Raw genomic sequence first — 7,927 nt, 5'->3', positions numbered from 1 at the left:
AGATCACCCGTGGGAGATTTGAGATCTGCATTCTCGGCTCCTTTACTAATCTGCAGTGTGACGGCTGCGGCGCAGGGGAGAACATAAACCCTATCCATCTCTCTCTATCCAAAATCTTAACTTCTTATTAACTTACGAAAAATACATTTTGTTGATGCATGATTATGCACTCTTTATATCTATTTGAGAATATAAAAGACTAGAAAATCTGGCTTGTGAAAAGTCATTGATTAACAAAAATTGGCCACTACATAGTGCCCTGGATCTATATATCAAATAAAAAAACATAGCAAAGTATCAAGTTGTTGTGAACATCAAAAATCCATCAAAAAGTTGTATGAGAAGAAACTCTGTCTATTTGTTATTGAGCATAGTGGAAGCAATTTATAAATGGTCATTGATAGAACACATGTGCGTTATCTCCTATTGTTTGATGGTTTTCAAAATGCCATGAGCTTGTTCAATGCCAACTTTAGATAAGGTATCAACAATTGAGTTATGTTCCTTGTAAATACGGCAGTTGGTCAAAAGATTGTGTCAATAGGAAAATCTCCTCAAGAATAGGTAGCAAGGTGTAACAATGACATCTCTGAGTTTAATTGAACCAGTTGACAACATTCATAGAATCTCCAAAGATCTAAAGAGAGTGAACTTCGAAACATAGCTAAAATCTAAATTATTATTTTATATATTTAAAATTAATTAATTATATTGTATTAAATAAATATATAATTTATTTAAAAAATAAAATTAGTTCACTTGTAATTTTTTTTCCAAAAAGGAAAGATCATCCTTTTTGTTAACAAAAAAGGAGTAGAATATACTATATAAACTCGATATGTTCCCTATGCAATCAAAAAATAAAACAAAGACTTTCAAATATATACAAAGAGCGACCAAAGAAAGCCTTGTAATCAAAATTGAATATACAGGAGATAGTAATTTGCAGTTGTCACAACAACAAATTGCAAGATTGTTGAAAATGTGTAGTAGAAATTAAAAGATTGTCCAAAATGTTGTTAAAAGAGTTGTCAGCCAGCGAAGGTCACAAAATCTCAACATAGAGTTGATATAAGCCAGTTGAGAGAGCATTGACTTTCACCCAAGAAATTGATTTAGTTGTAGTTGATGTCCAGTGTGGAGATGGAGTCCCCCACTTCTTAGTAACTTAATGCCATATCTCTCTTCGTAATAAATATACGCTTCCTTCACATAGAGAGTTTTACTAGAGAGAATGTCTGCCTGTAAATTCCACTTCGTGTAAATGTGTTGAAAGGAAAGAATGTGAAAGAATCTCTTTAATACATTAATTTTTTCCATCCAATATTGCAAGATAAGGGTCGTAGGTGGTTTCTCCCATTTAATTAGTTAATGACACACTTAGAATCACCATAGACCTGCAATGACACAATACTAGCATTTGCACCAAAAGGTTCAAAGGCACGCCGATAGAAGTGTAGATGAATGTAGAGTGATAGAGAGGTAGCGTTACATGAAACGAAGATATGGATGTGGAAAGTCTTGTAGTAAAATTTTGCTCCATTCAAATAATTATTAGACATGCCTATCATTAGTATTTGGTTCTTCATATTCCCATATTAAATTGTTGTCATTCATAAGTCCTGGAAATGTTGTTTTTACCACCCTCGTAGATGTTGTCCCATAAAGTTGAATCTTCCCATCACTAGATCCAATCACCACGCATCCATCCCCAGTAGTTGCAAAGCACTCAAAATTTCTACCTCTCGAAAATTGATGACCATCGTGCTAAGAATAAGAGAATTTAAATGGAGGTCTATCAGGGCCAGGAAGTTCCAGATTGAGAAGAAATATTTTTATCTTCATGGCATGATCCAAGGGATAAAAAATCTATTCAAAAATCGAAGTGTTCAAAATCTCTCGAAACCAACGACAAATCATAGATCTTGTCATTCTAATTCCAACAACGTTTGAATCGCCTCATTCTAACACCGTATGAGAAAGTTATCGCCAACTAAAGTTTTTGGCAAACAGTAAGAAAAGTCAACTTGCAGGGTTGACTGGGCAGTGTATGAATGCCACATGGAAATTCGTACACTAATGTGGTGATGATATCACAGGGTGACTATGCAGCACAGAACCAATCAAAACTGGACATGTGGCTCAACCGTACAAAGGCATTTGGCCTAATTTAATTGGTTGGTCGTGATTTTGGTTGGGCCAATTACAGGTCACCACGTGGCCCAATCAATGATTAACACATGGATATGTAGAAAGGCGCCACATAGCTATGGTTCGTTGGTTAAAATTTTATTTATCAGACCAACCGACCTCTCTGGGGTTCAACCCCTTAACCTCCGACAAAACAAATCGACGCTCCACCACTGCGCCAACGATGGTTCTTGTTAGAGCTATGTGCAAAATTTTATTTAACATGGTACCATTTGGCAGTTTGGGGAGGGGTTAATCAAGTGCTCAAGTTTATGCTAAAAAATAAGTGTCATAATCTTGTCAAACTCGGCTTTAGATCGAAGAGCTTATCATTCTAAATCCAACAGTGTGAACGACACTCAAATCCGAGCTCGTATGCAAAAGTTAGAGCAAGTCAAAGTTCAACTTTGACTTGCTTACATGGCAGGATTGGATGATGTGGCAAGTCCTTCAACGAATGAGGAGGCGCCAAGAGGAAGCCCTCCATTGGCCCCCGCATATTGCAAATCGCAAGTCGCAAGGCAGAAAAAGGTGTTGCGAATCGGCTCCAGCACGTACCAGGTTGCAATGCGATAAATCGCAACTCGTAGGAAGAACAAGTCTCGCTTTATAATTGTCGTCGGTTCTCCACCAAATTGCGAAATGCGATAAGACCCCGAACGCGAGGTGTTTGTGAATCGCAGTTTAAAATACCATTGGGTCTGCTGATATCGCAATCGCAGCGTTCTGCCGTGTTAACAAGACCTTCAGCCCACCCGACTTCGTTGATTGTGATTTTCGATATAGCCGACAGGTTATTACCCACGACACGGCCAAATTATCACTCAGTTAGCAAATTTGTGGGATTACATCGGTTTTGGAGCAATTTGTGGAACAAATAGTGGGAGAACTAGGAGAAATCATAGCTTCTTAAGTTATTATCCAAATTGGATGCAAAAAGAGGTTAGATGGCCATTTTTGGGCATTCTAAACTCATTGAGGGAGGTTTCAGAGGCATTCGAGCATTGTAAACACACTTTTGTTGTAATTTTGAGCATAATAAAGAGGCCCAAGCATCAGAAGCTAGACCAAGGAGGCGTAGCCCAGGAGGGGTGAACTCCTCATCAAATCTTTGTGTTGTGTGTTGTATTTTGATGTTCTTTGTTGTTATTTTTCTGATGTTCAACATATGTTTTATGTTAAATTGTTTATAACATTTACATAAAAAACTTTCATGGGAATCAATTAATTAAGAAAACATGGTGAATCCTTAAGCACTATATAAGCAAATGATAAGCATCTTGGGTTTTATTATGAATGGGGAATTAGCACAACATTACTAATCTGCTCCATTTCAGAACAGGGGTCAAGTCAACCAACCAAGTTATATGACATATCACATGACCGAGAGCCAAGGCGGGAGGGGCGGGGCACGAGGCTCTAGCCTCAGGTTCCCTTGATTACCACGTAACCAACAATAGAATGTGCGGAGAGGGGTGGGCGTGTGGCACATCTCGTGGTCTTTATACCCACAACGTGACCAGGAGTGGGGGCCCGTAGGCATGTGGTCTCTAGCCCGCGCCCCGTGGTCACATTGATGCCACGTGACCAACTAGAGGGAGGAGTATAGGGGTGTGAAGGCCAACTAACTGTCTGAGAAATTGCACCTGACACGATGGGATTTGTGGCTGAACTCGCGCGAAATTGTCGCCTTGCATATCCTTTAAAGAGGAATTTCCTTGCTAGTTTTGACAAAGGGACAAATTTGCAGAACAATTAGAGAGAAATGAAGAAGGAGCCTAACCTTGCCATTTTTCAACCTTTTTGAGCCCAAAAAGACCCTACTCTAGGGTTTTTAGGTGTGCTGGACACAATGGCAGTGTTATTTTTGTAATTTGAGCATTATATGTTGATGTAATTTGACATTGAGGATACAATTTAAAGGGCCAACATTGGAAGCTGGAAGCAGAGATGTAACCAAGGATGGGTGAACTTTGCCATCAAATTGTTGCTTTGTGATGTTGTATGTTGTCTATTTTTCATTGTTTAAATCTGCAAAATTTAACTTAGTTTGTGTGCTTTTGAAATATCGATCCATTGCCTATAAGACATAAACTAGCTTGCAAAATTTTATAAGAAACCTTCACATTTTTTATTTCATATCAATTTGGTATCAGAGCAAGGTTGTTGTGAAGGTTTGACAGTTTTTGCAAGTGTTTTCTTGAATGATTACAAGGTCTAAATTGAGAAGAGGAGAAGGAGTGCTTGAAGAACCAAACCCTCAAATTGGTTCAAGGAGGTCACAAACTCCACCAGTCATGGCACATGAAGAAGGATAGGAGTTGATGTTTGAGGATGAGAGAGCTTTTAGAAAGGATTTCTATGATATGTCTGAGATGGTGAAAGTGTTGTACAATGAGAGGACAACAAGGTTGCAAGGAGAAAGTTAAAATCATCCAAAAGGTAATGGTGGTGATGGGAGAAAGCCTCCACCTCCACCTCCTCCTTCACCTCCATCTACACCTCCATCCTCACCTCCTTCTTCACCTCCTTCATCTCATAGACCTACTCCTCCTCCATCTCCAAAAGGACATGCTAAGTCTCCTTTGATTAAGCTTGATGTCAAGTTTGAATTGCGTGTGTATAATGGGGAAATAATTGTTGAAAAGTTGGATAATTGAGTTTGTCAAATTAAATTCTATTGAAGGATTGAAAAGATTGTTGATGATGTTACAAATATGCAGCTTGCTTCTTTTCATTTGGAAAGTGCAACCCTTATCTAGTGGGAGGCCATAACTCAAGAAAATTTGAAGAAAAGTGGTAAAATTTTCTCTTTTTGGAATGATTTTATAGTTGCATTAAGAAGACAATTTTATCCATTAGTTTACATGAAAAAAAAATATGGATTGGAAAATTTTTAGACAAGTCAAAGGTGAGAGTGTCCAAAGTTACACATAAGAATTTAGAAGAAGAGCTTTAATATTGGGTGTTAATTGTCTTCATAAAATACTCTCCTTAAATACATAGGTAGATTGCATATTTATTTGAGACATACTATACTATGTTTAATCCCACCAATATATATGAAGTATGTGTTTAGGCATCTCATTTAGAATCAAGAGGCAAGAATGTTCCTCAAGGGACTAGCAAGAAACCTTCCAAATCTGGAGACAAAGGAAACGAGAATTTGAAAGGAAAAGGAAAAAAGAATGCTATAGTCAAGAAATAGGGGGATAAAATTACCGGTAAACATTGACCAAAAGAAGGCCATGATGAAGACCATTATTGGAAATTACATCCAGAAATGAGAAAAAAGAAGTTCAATGACAAGGGGAAACAAAAGACTGTTGCTACAACGCAACAAGATCTAGGATCTGATTCAGGTGATGAACTAAAATCACAACCATGTGAATGAAAGGTATAGGTTCTAATGCAAGTACTAGTTCTTCTTGTAAGCCTATTGAATCTCAAAATGATAAAGAAAGAAGTGAGCTTTTTCATATCAGGGTCATTACAAAACATACCAAAGTTGATACATTGTTTGATAGTGGATCCCAAGTCAATATTATCCCTGAAGCAATCGTCAAAGAAACTTAATCTTGAAACTACACCTCATACTAAACCTTACCTTTTGGGTTAACTATGTGATGATGCCAAATTAAAAGTGATAAGAAAATGTAAACTCAAATTTGCCATCACTGCTAACTTTGTAGATGAGGTAGAGTTTGACATTGTACCACTTGATATTTGTGGGATTATTTTAGGGAGTCCATACTTGTATGACCGAAAAGCCATATTCTATAGTCATGAGAACAAATATCATATTTTTAAAGATGGAGTTGAGTATATTGTTAGAGAACATCTCAAGAAGATGAACTTATCTCTTTTTAGTGTTTGTTAGATGAAAAGGCTTGTAAATGCTAGTAAGAATTTTATGTTGTTGATGATTAAAACTAAAGATATTTTTGAATATGAAGCTTCCACAGGATGTGATTCTAAACTCAAGCATGAATTGGTTGAAATTGTTAACAATTATGACAAGAAGTTTCAAGAACCTGAAGGGTTGCCTCCAAAAAGAGGAATCAAACATGATATTTATTTGCAGCAGGATGCACCACTTCCAAATATTGGCATGTATATAATGTTAGTTTTGGAGAATGCAGAGATCAAGAATAAAATTCAAGAATTGCTTGAAAAAGGGGTCATAAGACCTAGCGCGTCTCCTTGTGGGTCTCCTATTTTCTTGGTTCCAAAGAAAGATGGTACATGGCACATGTGCATGGATTTATGAGCTTTGAACAAGATCATGGTAAAGAACCATTATCCTCTTCCTCGCATTGATGATTTGCTAGACCAGTTAAAGGAAGTTGTTTACTTTACTAAGTTTTATTTGAGAAACGATTATCATTAGATAAGGATTGTTAAAGATGATATTTGGAAAATTGCTTTCAAGACAAACAAGGTTTATTTGAATGGTTAGTTATGTCGTTTGGGCTTTGCAATGCACCTGCAACATTCATGAGAGTTATGAATGGTGTATTACAACCACTCCTTGATGATTTTGTCATAGTCTACTTAGATGATATTCTGGTTTTCAGTAAGACTCGTGAAGAGCATGTCAAGCATGCGAAACAAGTACTAGATGTATTGAAAAAGGAAAAGTTGTATTTGAAGATGTTTAAGTGTGAATTTGGGAAAACCTATTTGGTGTATTTGGGTCATATTATAGGAGGGGATGAATTGAAGATTGATCCCTAAAAAGTTGATGTCATTGTGAATTTGTCTAAATCCATCAATGTAACAGAAGTTAGGAGCTTTTGGGGAGCAACCCAATATTGGAGAAAATTTATCGTTGACTTCTCACTCATTGCAATACCATTACATGATTTGACAAGTGTGAAACAGGTCTTTCAATGGGGAGGCAAGCAACATAAAGCCTTCAACACTTTGAAAGAGAAAATCAGTACAACACCAATTCTAGCACTTCCAAATTTTAAGTAGCCATTTGAAATTCAAACCGATGCAAGCGAATATGCTATGGGAGTAGTTTTGATGTAGCATAGTAAGCAAATATGTTATCATTTGAACCTTTACCAATGATGTAATTAAATATCCAACTTATGGTAAAGAGTTGTATGCTTTGGTACAAAAGTGAAGACATCAAAACATTATTTGATGGGTAAAGAAACGATTATTCATACTGACCATCAACCTTTGCAATATTTACGATCTCAAAACAAGCTATAACAAGCTAGACATTTCAGGTGGATGGGATTCTTACAACGATTTCATTTGTTAATAAGTTATAAGAAAGGTATATACAACAAAGTTCCAGATATGTTATCAGAACCTATTGTTAATGCATATGTAATTCTTAAGCATAACTCATTGACGCATGAAATTTATATTGAACAATATGCTCAAGGTGGTGATTTTAAAGATGTTTATGCAATTTTGAGTCAAGGCAATCACGTTGAAGAGTTGGATTATCATGCTGATAAGAAGTTGTTGTATAATCGTGGCGAGTTACGTGTTCCATAGGGTGAAAGAGTTAATGCAATAAGGGAAGCCCACACTTCTCTTAATGTTGGTCACTTTAGTGTAGGCAAAACAATTGCTCAAATTCAAAGGTATTATTATTGGCCTTGCATAAATGAAATTGTTTTAATATATGTGAGATGATGTTCCATGTGTGCTACAAATTGGGTTTGTGCACACCACTTCCTATCCATTCTCTTCCATGGAAAAGTATTTCTAT

The sequence above is a fragment of the Pinus tabuliformis genome, chromosome 7, assembly GCF_031772625.1.
Source record: "Pinus tabuliformis cultivar Carrire ecotype Pingquan chromosome 7, CPIR1, whole genome shotgun sequence".
Classification (NCBI taxonomy): Eukaryota; Viridiplantae; Streptophyta; class Pinopsida; order Pinales; family Pinaceae; genus Pinus; species Pinus tabuliformis.
The sequence above is the reverse complement of the archived record's forward strand: the minus strand, read 5'-3'. Positions refer to the sequence as shown.